Source organism: Emydura macquarii, unplaced genomic scaffold (assembly GCF_026122565.2).
Source record: "Emydura macquarii macquarii isolate MOO-44397 ecotype Brisbane River unplaced genomic scaffold, CSIRO-AGI_Emac_v2 contig_1045, whole genome shotgun sequence".
Classification (NCBI taxonomy): Eukaryota; Metazoa; Chordata; order Testudines; family Chelidae; genus Emydura; species Emydura macquarii.
The window spans coordinates 10,380,747-10,397,124 of record NW_027131182.1 but is presented as its reverse complement, the minus strand read 5'-3'; the positions used below and the strand labels follow the sequence as shown (position 1 = coordinate 10,397,124).

General features: G+C 43.9%; 1 protein-coding gene and 1 pseudogene across 1 annotated transcript in view; one reads left to right on the top strand and one right to left on the bottom strand.

Annotated features, from left to right (window-relative positions):
- ZNF532 (zinc finger protein 532) overlaps nt 1–16,378 on the bottom strand; it is a 93,170-nt gene that overhangs the window by 62,625 nt on the left and 14,167 nt on the right. The window lies entirely within an intron of this gene.
- Nucleotides 10,634–11,564, top strand: LOC137151126 (uncharacterized; annotated as a pseudogene).

The following is a 16,378-nucleotide window of genomic DNA, read 5'->3' as shown; positions in this document are numbered from 1 at the left end:
GCAGCAAACCAGTCTCCTGGATCCAGGGAGGGAATAATAGAGGCGAGAGAAACCATGTGGAATTTTTGCCTTCTGATGTACCTGTTTAGGCCCCGCAAGTCTAGGATGGGTCTGAGGCCCCCTTTCACCTTGAGGATGAGGAAATATCAGGAGTAGAAACCTCATCCTCTCATGTCTGGCAGGACCTTCTTCACGGCTCCCAGTAAAAGAAGGTTGTGCACCTCTTGTATAAGGAGTTGCTCGTGAGAGGGGTCCCTGAAGAGGGATGGGGATGGGAAAGTGCGAGGAGGGGGAGAGGAAAATTGGAGGGTATAACCTGTTCCAATGGTGCCCAGGACCCAGCGGTTCAATGTTATATGGGCCCAGGCCGGGAGGAAAGCAGCGAGACAGTTCAGGAAAGGTGGGGACACAGGATCCAGGTGCGAGGCTGAAGTGCTGTCCTCGTGCGCACCATCAAAATGAATGACGCTGACTGCCTGAGCATCAGGCAGCTGAGTGGTTGAGGAAGAAGAAAGGCCTTGCCTGCATTTCCTGATGTTCCTCTCTCTCTCTCTCTCTCTCTCTCCTCCCGAAGTGTTGTGCCTGGAACCTGGGTTGCTGCTGCTGTTGCTGGCTCTGCTGGGGCCGGAACTACCTCCTAGAAACTTGCAGGGTGTACAGACCTAACGAGCACAGAGTTGCCCATGAGTCCTTAAGCCCATGGAGCTTCACATCCATCTGCTCCGAGAAGAGTGCAGTTCTGTCGAACAGTAGGTCCTGTATGGACTGCTGCATCTCCTAGGAGAGACCAGACGACTGGAGTCATAAGCACCAGCACATGGAGATCCCCGAGGCCACAGACCTTGCCGCCGAATCGGCCGCGTCTGAGGTAGCCTGTAGGGCCACTCTGGCCACTGTCCTGCCTCCCCTCCAAAACTGTGGAGAAGTCCTGGGCCTGTTCCAGAGGTAGGGCCTTCCCAAAACGTTTGAGGGAGTCACATAAGTTATAGTTATACCTCCCTAATAACGCCTGTGGAACAAAGACTACAGCTAAGAGGCAGTCGCCGAAGCAAGCAAGAACAGAGTTCCAGTAACCGTCAGTGGCGGAAAGGAGGAGTTGAGGGGGCGTAGGACCAACAGCACCTAATATACCATGCCATGTTTTATTATTTGTGCACTTAATCAAAATTTACAAAATTCACTTATTCAAAATTGTAGTTCCAGCCATTAGTGCAAATTACTGAACTCCGCTGTATTCAAATATGGTCGCCAAATAACATATATTTAGAGTATAACTTACCAAATCACTGACAATTACTTTTTAAAAGCGAGAGAACTAGGAAGACATTGAAGATTGGAACCACTTGTTTTTCTAGTTGTCAAAAAGAAAAGAAATGTGACACTGGTAATTGAATCTGGAAAGTGTGATTTCTATTCCTAACGGGAAAAAAAGAACAAATACAATAAAACCTGTAGTAATCAACCACTCAGGCATCCAACACAAAAGGTGGTCTCTTAAAAGAGGCGGACTTTTAATAAAGATGGCTGAGAAGTCTATTTAAAAAACTTGGCCCTACAAAAAAAAATTAAATCATATAGAGATGATACCAAAAATAATTTGCTTTAAAAACATTTAATACAAATGCTCACATTGTTGTAAGCAGAGATTTTAATATTAAAAAAGTCACCTATAGCTGAAACACTGATTTAACTGCATGTTATCCCACAGATATAGTAGATGAAATAAATATAACAAACTACGTTTTTAACAGCTGTTTGGGATTTCAGTATAAAAATGTACAGGAATGTAGAGCACATAGCACAATGGAATCCTGAATGACAACTAGGTCCCTGGTCTCTACTGCAATAAAAATAAATAAACAATTACACAGAATTAGGCAAAGTTTATAGCCATATGTACAAACTATGGTCCCAATCCAGTTATTTCACCCAGTCAGCTTTCTAAGACCATGTCGAGCCCTATTTACTTCAATAGATCTCCAAGCCAAAGCAGGGGTATGTTTGTGTGCAACACCTTGCAGGACCAAGGGTCATGTGCATAGAGCATGATTAAGGACACTGAAGTTCCAAGAAAGCAGCTCCCATTAGGGAGGGTGCTGTTGTATGGGGACCAATCCTGGGCAGTTTCTAATCACAATGAAGGGTGGTCTCAATAGAGATAACTGAAAATTGTAACATGCTCTATGTAGTTACTTATAAATGTGGCTTTTAACATAGGCATCAGAGTGATAAGAGACAAAATTAACAGATAACTGAACCATCAGCAATAAGCAGCATCAAAGAAACGTGATTTTTCTTTTTTAAACAGAATTACAAAGTTACTTGATGAAGAGAATGCAGTAGATGTAATATCTCAATTTTAATAAGGCATATGATAGATTAAATTAGTTCAGATTAGCTTGGTTATAAACGCAGTAACTCAGATTGAAACGTAGCTGACTGTAAACCAAACTGGATTGTAAACAGGTTAATAACTAAATGGTGATTTATCAAGTTGGAAGATGGGATGGAATGGTGTACATAACAATTGTTGTTGCACATTTTGTCTCATCTATTATCTTCATCAGTTACCTCAATGAAGAAGTAAAAAGAGGAAGTAAACAGCATGTTAACAAAATATATGAATAATATTAAATTGGGATGTGTTACAAATACCAGTGAGGACAGAGAAATAATACCAACAGACAGGCAGAGATCAGAACTATGAGCAAGAAAAGCTCTATGATAAAATTCAGTTTTGAAAAACTCAAGCTAAGGCACCTAGGAAAACATGAGACACATCCAATCGGATTGAGAAATGTGAAAAACTAATGCTTTAGTAGACTTGGGATATCGATACTACAATGTAAGCACAGGCTCAGATTCAGACTCAAGACTAAACCCCCATTCTGTCTCCATCCTGTTCTGTGTAAATTGGGGTTATTCTTAGAATGCTTACTAAAGTTGAACTGTTTGCTAACTTTGCACCAGAGATTAATCAAAATCTGGCTATGCATTGTGCTTGGCAAAGGACTTCTCTGTGCTGGTGGCCATTACCATTGCAGGAGAAGATTCATTCTGCTTTCATCTTAGTAGTCAGAACAAACTGGAAGGGTTAAACACCAACCAGAACAAAGGACGTCCCATGGAATTGTGAAATAGTATTGTGGCACAGGATCAGAATCTGGGGGCCTGGGCCCAAGCTGTGTCCATAGTACAAAATGATGGAGTTTGGGCTCCAGTCCCCATGGGACTCAGGTTCAAACCCCCACCATTGTGGGTTCTGGAATCCCAGACCACACATGCCAACTAACAGCAAAGAAACTGCAGCACTGGAGATTCACTGGACTGATGACCAGTGCAGGGAGTGAATTAAGATGCTCAAGACCAACTACCGGAAAGCCAGGAACTCAGTCATCCTTCCCCTTTTACAAGGAGTTTGACCAGGTGATGGGTACTGCACTGAGCTCTGAGCCAGGAGCGCTTTGTGACAGTCTGGTCAGCAGCCTTCTAATCCCTTCTAATCCCTGAATCCAATACAGGACCAGAGGGGAGCCAACAAGTACTAGATAAGGCTGCTGAAGTGACTCGTGCTCAAACTGGTCCCCAAGGAGGCTCTGCTGCCAGAGCCCGCCACGGAACTAGCATCAGAAACACAAGGGGCAGAAGTAGCCCCTGAGCCATTAAGTTTCTGGCTCCAAGTTCATTTTTATTAACACAGGGATGGGAGGAATTTCCTGTTTATAATCTAGTACAAAATTTATTGCAAGGCACAGGCAACAGCATATATCTCCTACTGGCAAGCGCTGTGGCATAAGCCCCTCTAGACACATACCAAGTGGAATTCAAAACAGAGACCAGGAAGCGCAAAGAAGAGTGAAACAAGCATTTAAAATAAATGATTTACTAGAAACTCACATGCTTACAGAGATGTCCCAGGTGTTTTAAAAAAAAGAACCTTATACTGCTCTCCTTTTTAGGACGCCACACCATACAAATCAGGCATACCACATCATAACAAGCCACCTATAAACAGAAAACTGTCCATTGCAGAGGAAGTTAAATGTAGTCCATGGATAACAAAATCAATGTCTGGAGTACAGCCAGGAGGGTTGTATACAATCCAGAAATGTGCCAACAAGACTGGGGGGATGGCTGTGCAGTTCTTTGAGAGTCCATATTATTGTGTGTTTGCAGCCTACAATGAGTGCCATACAGAGCTGTAGGGAGACAGTCATCCATGTGGACACTACTGCAGCATCCTGTTGATTCCCTTATGAATTCTGATCCAATCCTGGGCACTAACAGAAGCATTTTTCCTGTAGTAGGAACTCCAGATAGGCAATCAAATTTCAGGGAAGGGCATATTTCCCAGGCCATCCTCTCTAGGTCATCAGACAACTCCATTCGTACAGATGCTGCATCATGCATTTGAAAACCTCTGTGGCATGCCACTAGCAGCTTGTAATAAAAACTCCCTTTGCCATTCTGGAACCTCTAGGATTGGTAACGTCCCCAAGAATGTGGAATGTCTGAAAGTATAGAAAAGGCTTATGTAGTAAGCCGCACTAACCCTTCCCTTACCCCAAAAGCCCAAGGAGCTCTGCAATTTTTAAACAAGGTAACTGTAAATTGTAACTCACCATTGTGTGTGCAATCTTTTCAGAGTGATTAACTGAGTTTTGTCCAAGGAGCTTCTAGGAGCTGAGGTGTTCCTCTCAGAATATATACAAGCTCAGTTTAATAGTATCATTTTTAGGTTGGTGTTCCACAAAGCACTTTTGGCTGGGGATGCACTAAACCTATTTGGGAAGCTCTGAAACAATAATACACTGTTTGATGTCTGTTTTTAAGCCCTTTGAGCTCTAATGGTCCTTCAGCCTGTGACAATCCTGCCACTCTGGCAGCACAGGCCCACACTAGCCAGCCCCTGGAATGCAGAACTGCCACAGACCAGTCCAAGCAGAAGCGTTTCTGAACTTATGGTGGACATTCTGGACAGGGCCAACAAGCAGGTGCCAGGTGCAGTACCAGAGGGAAAAAGATTTGCAGCAGGTGGAAAAAAGCACAGACAGGCTGCAGAGCAAGAGAACAGAGTTTCAGCACACAAGGAGAGGCTTGCAACACAATTTCTGGAGCAGGAATAATCAGCTGAGGGAGGAAGATAAAGTTCAGCAGAAAGACCTATTCAATAGGCTGCTTACGCTTATAGCCACCAGAATACAGCTTCCTGCTGCACCCACACCACGTCCTCAGTTCCCTCCATGGTTCCATGTGCTGCAGACCAGGAACACTTTGGACAATTCCATGGTTGGCTTTAAGTCTTTGCTAATAAGGACTTAGCAATTGGACAGGGCAAATCTACCCCAGGCAGACCTCCACCCCATGCTGGTCCCCTCCTCCTTGCATACACACAACCCTGTGCTGACCCCCCACCCTTGTGAACTGCTCCACCCACCTGCAATAGTGCCAAGTGCACACTAAATGTGGAAGGAAGGCAAAGAAGAGGAGGGTCAGGCGACCTGCAACAGTAAGGGTTGACTGTTTGGAACTGGTTGCACTGTTTACACTGTTCATGTTTAAAGTTTTGGTGTTGATTTATTACTGGTTTTTTGGTGTGCTAGTGGCAGCTGGTCTTTCTGGCAATAGTTGAATGTTGTGCTTTTCTAATAAATGTTCAAAAAATAAAGGTTTTTATTTTATTAAGAAATGTTATTGCCATCACCACATTACATCATGTAATGCGTACTTCAAATAATAAAAGATAAACACATGAAAAGGGACAACTGGAAAGTTGTATTCAAACTCTATTTCTCAATACATTTCTCTACATCAAGCCATACTCTAACTCAAGTTCTTGCCAGTTCATAAGCAGTCACATTATTCATAACCACAATGCATGGCAATCAACCGCACACATACATTTTATAGTGAGATGTAACAATACCTTATTTACTATAAAGACTGTACAAGCACATTCATAAATATACTATTCTCCCTCTTCCATTGGCCCATGCAAGTCCATAATGTGGGAGCACAGATCATCCTTCATCTGTGTGCCCAGGAGCATCTTGTCCTAGTTGTGATAGGTGGACTTTCTGCTTGAGCATACCAGTTCAGCAATCCATTATAGTAATAGCTCCATTGAGGGGCAAACAGCTCACATTTAGCTTCACAAAGATTTTGAAGAGCACAGCAAGCCACAATAATGGCAACGGCATTCATGACCCAGGCTTCCAAATATGTCCTTAAACAGTGCCAGTGGGATTTCAGTCCACCAAACACACATTCAAGCACCATTCTGTATCTGCCGAGAGTGTAATTGAACATTCTTTTGTCAATCCCTCAGAGATCAGGATATGGTTTCTTAAGCTAAGGCAAAAAGGATTTTGCGGGATTCCCCAGTATAATAATGAGGGCAGAAACTCCATTTATGACAATATTGTTTAGTGGAAATAGTGTCCCAGCCTGTCCATTAATATAGACTCCTGACAGTCAAAAACCCCTGGCATCATGAACTTTTCCAATGCAGCCTACATTGGCCTCCATAAATTGGCCTCGGTGGTCCACAAGGACCTTCATAATAACTTAGTACCCTCTGCGGTTTATGTACTCACATGCTCCTTGAGGAGGGCAAACAATGGGCACGCGAATCCCATCAATGGCCCTGGCGCAGTTTGGAAACCCCATTATCTCAAAACCACCAGTTACTTCAGGAATATTATTTATGCCCACCACTTCTGGGTAAAATCACACACTTGATTGGCTCTGAAACCTCCATGACCACTCTACCCACAGCTGATTTTCCAACGGCAAACTGGTTAGCAATGGACCTGTAGTAGTATGCGATAGCCACCTTCAACATGGTTATAACAACTCACTTCTTGACTGATGGCCACCCTCAAGCATGTGTTGTGATGGCAGAGGGCAGGGCAAGCAGCTCATAAAGCTCCGGAAATATAGCTTTCTTCATGAGAAAGTTCTGGACCCACTGCTGGTTGTTCCAGGTCTGTATGACAATGTGATCCCATCAATCTCTGCTTGTGGCTGGGCTCCAGGACTGCCAATCTACATAGACATCAGCAACTACACCAAGAGTCACAAGATGCATCAGCCAGTTCTATTCTTCTATGTCTATCATCCTCCTCCTCCACCAGGCACCTTCAGTAGGTCAGAAACTGCTGCCGGAATGTCCAATGGCATCTCATGGATGCTCTGCCCATTTGTTGAAACAGGAGTGAAAACGCAAGCAAGAGAAGCTCTTCAAATGGTGACTCCTCCCCATGTTGCTGGTTCTGGCTGCCAGGAGCATGCAGACTCAAAAGAAAAGTTTGCAAGCTATTTTGGGAACTTGGTAGGTTTCAACAGCAGGGTGGACAGTCAAGTTTTCCCATGCTACACAGTAAACCAAGGGCTAAAGCAGCCACATCTGGGGAAGGCATTAGGAAGCCTGGGTCTTGGGTCTGTGTGCTGCAATTTGGACACTGGAGCCTAGGTCCAGAAATTCTAATCCTAGAATCAATATACAGTGTGGATGATCAAGCCCTGGATGATCAAGTTCGTAGATTAACCCTAGGCTTACACTGCAGTATAGATATACCCTTAAGGTTAACACTGGATTGCAAATTAATCTTGATTTTGCAGTGTAATTTGGTAGCAAAAGAGGACAATGCACCTTTACAGTACATGTTGTAGGCTATGTCTACACTGCAAACTAGAGGTGTATTTCCCCCTGCGTGTGTACACACTTACCCTAGCTCTCATCAAGCTAGTACAAATATAAATAGCAGTGTAGCCACAGTAGCACTGGCAGCAGCAGTGGAGGCAGAGCTGAGCCACGCTGAGTATATACCCACTCAGGCAGGTTTGTACGCAGTACAGCTCAACCTATGTGTATATGAGCAGGGTAATTACACTCCTAGCTTGCAGTGTAGGTGTAGCCATAAAGGCTTCATGTAAAAAACTAGGGAGGTCAGTAGTCTCTATATGGCTTTGATACAGCAATGTCTGGAATGTTAATTCAATACTGGACCCTCATTACCAGAAAAGTAAAAATATTAGCGGTAGTTCACAGAACAACAAAAATGACGACAGTAAGAAAAAATAAGAGTTTAGAGACTACGATAAAATTACTGCAAACAGAAATGCAAAGAGAGCCCAAGATTAACCATCATGCACTATAATAATTATTCTCTACCTTAACCATGTCTGTCATTTCTAGCAATGAATGTTCAGAGAGAATTTTCTGCACAACTCTGTATACAAGTTTCCTACTGTTTGCATAAAATTGGGGCTTAGATGAGGGCTAATAGCCTGATGTTGAATCCAGATAAAACTAATGTTGGTAAATACAGGATGCAGCCAGAAAAACTGAAGATTATATGCACGCTTTCAATTTAAGGATCTTCCTAGATCGTAGGCTATTCAGCTATGAGCTGTAGCCATATTTTCCATGTTATAGTAAAATGACTGACTTTCTTTCATTTGAGGATCTTGCTACACCAACACATGTCTTTGCCACCTCAAGACTATATTTACAGGCTGCACTATACACGGGGATACATTTTGAGACCATTTGAAACTGAAGCTAGTGCAGAATGTGGCTACCCACTAACTGGCTGTGTTTCTGACCAAGAGCACATAATATCAATGGCCCCTGATGTGTTCTGGCCACTTGTTAGTTTCAGTGTGGAGTTAAAAGGATTCCTTTTTTTAAACTTAAAACCTAAAGAATTTGGGAACCACTATCTGAGACCATTTCTCTGCCTGGGATAAACTTCTGCATTTTAGATCAGTGAACATGCTCAAGCCCACTTCGTTTTAAAAAAGCTTGTAGGAGCTTTATGGCAGGTCATTGTTTTCTGAAGCATCCTAGATCCCAGAGCTTGCTCTAGTCTTGTTCTGCCTGACCCCAACATTGTTAATTATCCAGGCATGTTGAAAAGTTCATAAATGCTCACAAGTATTTGGGAAAGGAGCTAGCTGAGGGAGAGAATGGAGTCACAATGTACCTGGCAATTATTATAGGTTCATTGGCATTGGCTGTGTAGAATGTGATAAATAATGTGAATTTTATATATTGTCCAGTGTATGTAATGAATTTTAAAAGTGCTTAGAGCTAAGGATTGTCTGTTTTTATTTATAACTTAAGAGCCTATTTTAAAAGCTCACCCAAATCTCTGAGGACATTTTTGTTTTTCATCGACTTTCTGTTTTCTTGGCCTGATATTCTTTCTTTAAGAATCAGAGACGGGAGTTGGAGATTTGCATCTGCAGCAAGGCAGTAGTTGATACATGTATAAGCTTGGTCCAGAAAGCTATTGCAGAATGGACAGCAGAGATTAGAAAGACGGAATTAAGGGAAAGGGAAGAAATGAAGCCTTCACTGGCACAAACCCTACCTATTTAAACCAAAACTGGATTTTACTTTTTTTTAAAGATATGTTAGAGCTCAAACGGAAGTTATGGGATGGAAACAATAATTATTGGGTGAGGTTCTTTGGCCAGTGTCATGTAGGAGGCTCACCCTTTCTACTAGGGATCTTTCCCATTCACTGGACTTTCAAACAATGGGTGAACTCAACTCAATGGGAAAAACCCACATACGTATAAGTGGCCAGCCTTCCAACTTGCTGAATGGATGAAAAGTTTGTAGCCAGAGAGCTTGTTTTTGCCTCAGGAAAGCTCTGCTACTGCTCCTCCCTCTTTTAGGCAGGCAGTAGTTCTTAGGCATCTGGGATCCAATACCTTCTCATCTTAAATTATATCTTTGCTCTATCACAGCACCCAGGCCTTTGAAGCATGATTCCTCCCTTTTATCTCCAAGTCCCCTTCCTGATTATTTCTTCCTCCTGGAGAGCCCTACCTCCAAGCATGATTGCTAGTAGATGTTCTAGGGTAAAACCAACAGCAATCCACCTGCAGGCCAGACCACTGACTCCTGCTCTGGCCTAAAGTGCAGTTTGTAATGTCCACTACAACAGGGATGTGGTGACTTCCTGATTTGTCAGGAAACCATGATCTCCCAAGAACTGGATTACTCACGGAATATCTGCCTTCATTTTCTCAATGAATGGGGCCCAAATTAGAAGACAGCTAAAAGTGAAATCCCTTCTGCCACTAAGGCTATGAATGCTTTGGTAAAGACTTGTAGTGCACTTGAAAGAGCAAGTAGAAGCACCCAGAATGTGAAATGGTTAAAGCCATTCTGAAAAATCTGAAAAATATTCTGAGATGTGCAAACACGGATATTTAGCTCAGATTAACAGAAGAGAAAAAATGCCTTTGAGAAATGACCCTTACAGTAGGTGTCAATGTCTATGGAATATGAATTTTCTCAGGGTATGTCTACACTGCAGAATGAAGTTGATTTACTTTAAGTCGACTTTCACCCGCCAAATTTTAGAAGTCGCAGGAGTGTGATCAAACCACGCTCCTTGCACCAGGCTCGTACGTCCCCACTCACCACGCTTGGGTCAACATTCAAAGCAGTGCACTGTGGGCAGCTATCCCACAGTGCAGCTAGCTCCAGAGGCTGTTGGGAAGGAGCGTTGCATCAAGTGACGACGAGAATCTTCCCCTTCTCTTCCTGCCCCAAACAAACAGGAAACAGGTTTTTGCGTTATTTGTGTATGCCGCTTATTGCTGCAGAGACATGGAGCCCACTCAGCTCTGCACTATCATTGTGAGCATCACAAATACCTTGCAGCTTATCCTGGAGTATTTTCAAAGGCGAGAGATGAACCGAAGCACAGAAAACAGCGATGTCACTGAGGCTGCCCTGCTACAAGCCATAGAGTGGAAAAATTCCCAACTACTACAGGCTGTCACGCATCATCTGCAGTTGGTGGAGCGCCGGTTCTCGCCCCAGGAAACAAGCACTGACTGGTGGGATCGAATCATTATGAAGCTATGGGATGATGACCATTAGCTGCAGAATTTTCGTACGTGAAAGGCCACTTTCTTTGAGCTTTGTGCGAAGCTGTCCCCAGCCCTGAAGTGCATAAATACTCGCCTGAGACCAGCTCTGATGGTGGAGAAGCGCATTGCCATCGCTCTATGGAAGCTGGCAACCCTCAACTGCTACCGGTCAGTTGGGAATCAATTCGGAGTTGGTAAATCTACAGTGGGAGCTGCTGTGATGCACGTGTGCAGGGCCATCAATAGGCTTCTGCTATGAAGGGTAGTGACTTTGGGAAATGTGCAGGACATACTGGGTGGGTTTGCCGCAATGGGGTTCCCAAAATGTGGGGGGGCTGTTGATGGCACACGTATCCCAATATTAGCGCCTGACCACCTTGCAACAAAGTACATAAACTGCAAGGGATACTTTTCCATGTTGTTACAGGCCCTTGTGGATCACAGGGGTCATTTCACCGACATCACTGTGGGGTGGTCTGGAAAGGTGCATGATGCGCATATTTAGGAACTTGGGTCTGTTCAAGAAGATGCAGGGGGGCACTTTCTTCCCAGACCAAAAAATAAACATTGGGGATATGGAAATGCCAGGGGGATCATGCCTACTCCTTGCTGCCTTGGCTAATGAAACCCTACACCAGGCACCTCGACAGCAAGGAGCATTTTAACAACAGGCTCAGCACTTGCAGAATGGTGGTGGAATGTGCATTTGGCTGTTTAAAGGCCAGATGGAGATGTCTCCTTACTAGACTAGACATCGGTGAAAAGAACATCCCATCAGTTATATCTGCGTGCTGCGTTCTTCATAATGTGTGTGAAGCGAAGGGGGAAAAGTTCCGCAAGGGCTGGGCTGTGGAAGCTGAAAGGCTGGCTGCAAATTTTGAGCAGCCAGATGCCAGCAATATGTTCGGAGCTAACTGCGTAGCGCTTCGCCATCGGGAAGCATTGAAAAATCAGTTCTGCAATGACCCGCAGTAATATCTGTATGTTTTGTGCCTTTCTTTCCCATCCCCCCTACCATCAATATCAGCACCCTCCACTTCTATCCCCACCCAAGCTATGAATTAATAAAGAGACATAGTTTTTAATGCTCAAAAGTTTTATTTATGAACATTGCTGGGGGGGGAGGCGGAAATGAGGGTAAAATCACAGTTTCAAGTGACATGTAAGCAAGTGTGGTTGCTTGAACTTCTTAACGGAGCTACTGCGTCCTTCTGCTTGCCTCGACTGCGGTGGAGTGCACCACATACTGCAGCCTGCCCAGTCTCCTCCTAGACCGCTTGGGGGTGGGGGACGGCAACAAAATGTTAGGCAGAGGAGTGTTTTGGAGAGGCTACAGAGAGATTCTGTCCCACCGCTGCTCTTCCTGGAGCTCCACAAAATGCCTGAGCATGTCCAACTGATCCCTCATTATACGCAACATCTCCTGCTGCGTACTCTCTTGTACGTATCTTCTATGCTCCATGTCCAGTTTCTGGGACAAGGACATCCGCCATGCTCTGAGATCTGTCTCAGCAGTCACAAAGGTGTTCATGAGCTCGCCGAACATGTCGTCCCGCAATTTTTCCCCCCTCTTTCTGATCTGGGAAAGTCTTTCAGCAGCAATTCGGTTGCGTTTAGGGGGAGGGGGATGCCAAGACCAAGGTGTCTACAGAAAGACAATAAAAGCACAACATTGCCATTGTTAGCAGACCCAAAGAACTGAAGCAACTGCTACAATGTAAAAAGTACTCCCCTTCATGTGCACAAGACAAAGCTAGACCCACATTCTGTACATCTCAGAAGGGCCAGGTTGGACTGCTGTTAGGGAGATGGTAAGCCTGGAGCCCTTACATCTGTTATAGAGAGGCTTAATTAGCGGTAAAAACCACAGTCCAAAATTAATCTATGAGAGGGATCACCAGGATCCCTGGTTATATTAAAGAGGAACAGTTTGGGAGGAGATGGGCAGAGGTGATCAGAGGACACTGCCGCGGGTGAATTGTAGCTTCAGAAACCGTAAGACAACTATTAAACTGACAAATTATGCCCATAGAAAGGGGATTAGAGGATTAAAGGGGATCAACTGTATAGCTCAGGTACTTTAAACATGCGCCGTCTTCCCTAGGTGATCATGAGCGATAGTCTCCTGAGGGTAAATGCAGGAGGAAAGGGAAGAGTTGCCTCAAGCATTGGGATACAGGCCTGACCCTTATCCTTATGCTGCTATGCTGTGTTCCGCCATGATTCTGGCTCATTTTATTTTGGCGTGGCACGGAAAAGTATCCTACCGTGGCGGAAGAAACAAGGCTGCCCTCCTGAGAAACCTTGTGCATAGGGTAACAGATTACCTGCATGAGAGTTTCCTGGAGATATCAACGGATGATTCTCGGAGCATACCTCTGCACATAAATAATTTGTTCCAGGAGTAATCCTCCAGTGAACTTTGCTAACACCCAGAAATACCCTTCCCGCCAAATAAAAAGGTCATTTTAGGAGTTGGATCAGGGACATAACCTCTAAAAAGAAAAAAAAAAAAAAAAAAAAACTCACCAGATGTGCATTCCTTGGGATCACAATCGTTACTGCTGTCCTGAGTGTTGCTAGGCTGCTCTGGGGTCAGGAATAGGTCCTGGCTTTGTGGGAGAATAGACACCCCGCTCTCCTCATCCTCCTCATTCACAGAGTCCTCATCATTCTCCCTGCACTGGGATTCAGCGGAGGTATCAATGCTGCATGGCGGCACTGTGGTGGAGTCGCCACCAAGAATTGCCTGCGGCTCCTTGTGGAAGTGGCATGTTTTGGGCGAGGAGCCACAACGGCTGCTAGCTTCCCTAGCTTTCTGATATGCCTGATGTAGCTCTTTGATCTTCACGTGGCACTGCTGCACGTCCCTGTTGTGCCCCTTCTCCAACATGCCCTGAGATATCTTCCCGTATATATCTACATTTCTTTTGCTGGCTCTGAGCTGAGCCAGAACGAACTCTTCGCCCCACAGACCGATGAGATCCAAGACCTCTGGTTGACTCCATGCTGAAGCGAATTTGGGCCATGCAGTAGCCATGATGAGTTCATCTACAAAGCTCTCTCCATGCTGGCTACACAGGAAATGAAAATTCAAAATTTCTCAGGGACTGAGGGGAGGAGCTATTTCCTGTTTACGTGGCCATGAAACAGCACAGTGCGAATGTCCTGAGCCGTCACAACAGGGCATTATGGGATAGCTCCCGGAGGCCTGTAACGTCAACTTCCGTTACGCTGTGCCTACATTGACGCAAATTCAACCCATGAAATTTGATTTACGCGTTACACCATCTGCAAAAGTGGCTTTATTAGGTAGACTTTTACCATGCTTTGCATCGACGGAACTAACGTGCCAGTGTAGACGCATACTTTAGGAGTTTGATGTAAGCGACATTACATCGACCTCCATTGCCAGTGTAGACCAGGCCTCAGATATTTGTTGAGAAACTGGAAATTCAAGACCACTTGTTTCTGCCCAATCTTAGAATGTAGGACTCTAAAATACAACTTCCTTCATGTCTGCTCTTCACAGATTTTGGGGTGTAGTACATAAAAATAACCTGTGTTTGGAGGTACTGATTTAAATTTTATAGCATATCCATTCTTGATTATTTATTGAACCCATCAGTCCAAAATGATGAGCCACTTAGTCTTCAAAGCAGGGACTCTCTCCCTTCAGAGAGGGTAATACAGAACGAGATCTCTCCTCGTCCTACTTCCTCTAGTCCCATTCAATTTTCCTTTTTGTATTGATTATCTATTCTGACACACCAAGAGGACTACCCAGCAAAGGACTTCCTTCTTTTGTAAAAGGAATTAAAGTCCCTTTCATACTGTATGAATTACGGGAAGGATTTCTTCAGCTTCTCTCACAACTCAGCCATTACTTTGTCTACTGATCATGCAAAGATTTTCTCTCAGAAATTTTCCAACGAATTTAGGAGTTGTTTAAGCCTAGATACTGGCCTTCGAGCAGAGACCATGTGTTTTCAAGAGACCATTGCATAATTGAGAGGAACCAGTGATGTGGCTAAGCAACTAGAGAATGCTTGCTTTTTTTGATATTGTGTGGTGGGACCTGACAAGGAATCTACCCCACCTAGGATCTCAGCAAAGAAGGTAGAAGACGCTGTAGGCCTCAGGGATACACTTTATACTTCATTTTCAGGGAAGAGTCCACTCACCTATCTATAGGCTTTTTTGGTAGAAAGTCCCCTTTTGTACAACATCCATATCTTTTACCAAAGTTTAATCTTCAGCATCAAATTCTGGGAGAAAAAAGAAATCACTATGGCTTCTAGGTATGTAGTAAATGTTCATGACTGTTCACATTGTTTCTCAGAAAGTGCCTGTTCTGAAGTAATTACATCTAGAGAACAGCATGAAGAGAGTACATTTTTGATCAGAAAGGAAAACTGCCTTGATATTTCATTGCTTCTTTATCTTCTTCCTGTTTATCATTTTAGCTCAGTTCATCAGACCTAAGTTCCAGTGAAGCAAATCATTTGTATGGAAGTGGGCGAAGTTCATATATCCCATGTTGAAACACACTCAAGCGGTTTAATAGTGGTAGCATTTAGTTGGTGTGGGGCTCCATGCTCAAGGGTTAATGAAGGCACTTTTGTTTTACTAAAGGGATTCTCTGTCACTCCTTCCCAAGCTCTGTGGCTGGATTGGTCTGAGTTGGAGGGACTCTAGTCTTAAGAACCAAACTATCCTTTCAAATACTCTAGGAAGGGATAGGAACAAGAAAAGCATTGTTGTCCTATATTTTTTCTTTGTCTGACATTTCACTTGGAGGTGGAACAATAGGACTGGGCAGTGCCTCAGACAGGAGAGTGGGGAAAAACAGTCTTCCAGGAATTAGGCCAAGCTGCTATAAATTGTTGCTAAAATTGAAAAGTTTTTTTGGTTGTGTTTTGATCTGTAAAGAGGAAAACTGGAGCAATTAGTATAAAACATTCTGATGCCTTATAGAAAATGTTTCAGCCCAATGTAGCTATGGAAACAGAATAACATGGCAGCCTCCTCAGCAGATGGGCTTAGCTCCATACTCGTAGGTCAGAGGTCTGGTTCTGCCCTCTCAGTTACAAGCAGACAGGACCAACTACAACGTCTGTTAACCTGTGATGGTAGCTTGTCAACATTCATAATCACTGTGAGATAGATAATATTTAAGAAATAATGTATTTATACTGAAAGTATGTTTTATGGACGTGGAGTAAAAATTAGTCACCAGGAGATAATGTCTCTCAGTGATGGTCCATACTGGCAATGAAGAGGTGTCACCCCCTCCTGTTTGGCTAGTGATACAATGCCAGGTTCAATTGTTTAGCCTTGCAAAATACTAACGGCTTGTCTACATAACAACACAGGTTATGTTGGTATAACTTACGTGGCAGAAGTGTGTGAATAAGCCACTGATGTGGACAACACTACGTTAGCGGGAGAGCTTCTCCTGCCGACATAACTACCGCCT